Source organism: Triticum dicoccoides, chromosome 1A, assembly GCF_002162155.2.
Source record: "Triticum dicoccoides isolate Atlit2015 ecotype Zavitan chromosome 1A, WEW_v2.0, whole genome shotgun sequence".
Taxonomy (NCBI): domain Eukaryota; kingdom Viridiplantae; phylum Streptophyta; class Magnoliopsida; order Poales; family Poaceae; genus Triticum; species Triticum dicoccoides.
This window is the reverse complement of record NC_041380.1, coordinates 121,384,722-121,386,276: the sequence shown is the minus strand read 5'-3', so window position 1 is coordinate 121,386,276 and position 1,555 is coordinate 121,384,722.

The window sequence follows — 1,555 nt, the reverse complement described above, 5'->3', positions numbered from 1 at the left end:
GAGCATCATACGCCCGATTGGGCTGCAACATGATCCACAGATACAGGCACCTCCAAACTCACAGTGGGGACCAGCATTGAGGCTTCGAGCACTGACAGCTCGGAGGTAGAATCTTCGAACAAGGCAGACAGAACAGTCACATTACCCACCTGAAAAACTGAACGGAAGATGCACCCAAAAACATCAGTTTCTGGCCGCACTTGGGCGAGCAAAGCCATGCACACACGATCCAGTTGAGACTGAATAACAGTGAAAGGGTTGAGAGGGAAGCAAGCTGTTCTGGGGAGCTCAGCAGGTAATATAGCTCGGGTATAGATCCTCTTTAAGATACCCCCATCCACGAGAGCAGATCACTGTCTGTAACAAAGAGCATAGCAGAAACAGAGCCTCCAGCTCTGACAAAGGCATGAGCCACAGAGGGAACACCATTGATGAAATTGTCAGCCAACTCATCCACATAGGAAAATTCAGACCAAACATCAGACATATTGTCCACCAGGTTGTGCTCTTGTGACACACCATCCATCAGAGATAGTCCATCATACTCAAAGTAAGTTTTGAAACTGAACCCCGTGTACGGCGGTGGTACCACTGGCCACGGACTCCAGCCATTGACTTGCCCCTGCTCCTGGACTTGCTCATTGCCATTCCACACTGCCTCGTTAGCTGCTTGCTGGGCCTCCATCTCATTGATTCGAGCTTGCTGCATGATCTTATAGTAAGGCAGAGTGTACGAATGCGGAGACGCATTCAGAAGAGGCGGAGTATCCTCTGTTCCTTGCAGTCCATTCAGAACATATACAGGGACGGACCAAGAGTGGCCCAGCCAAGGCAGCAAGCCAACTTTGGTGACAAGCAGACTATGAGGAACTTCTGCAATATCTTTAATGTGGCATTTAACAAGAACCCTAGCTTTGTTTTCGTTCGGTCTTGGCCAAGATAGCAACTTGCCATAGCGAGAAACCGCCTTATGAACATAGTGTTCAGTCATCTAATCCATAGGAAAAGCAAGCATCAAGATCCAGACTTCATATTGAAAAGCAGGCATTCTCATGTTAATCCCTTCGTCATGAGGGATTAAAGTGAAGTAAGAATCCTCAATTAATGCATGCGGCCCCTCTCTAATGGCGTCATCTCTACTCTTAACATCAAGAAAAGCAACACAGCCTACTGCAATCGGATAGACAAACTCGTCCTCAATCTGATATTCCAGATCCTCTCTAATAATCCGGCAAACTTCCTCTAACCAGTACCTCTTCTGTTGATCTGGAATAGGGGGTAATCTCAATCAGAGCGTACCTTTCGTGGTTCAGTGGCGACTCATCCACAACCATAGTGCTCCTCTGCAGACGATGATCTGGCCCTCGCTTAATGTGTGAACCGACGGGGGTGAAGGCAAACGGCCTGACCGAAAAGTTTGCCATGGCGGCACCACTAGGGTTTTTCAAGGACTCCGGTCTTGGAATAGGGGAAGGCGAGGCAGGAGCAGAGGAGGGAGAGGAGGTGGATGAAACTGGGAAGACTGCGTCTGATTGGCCCCCTAGGGCGATGGAAT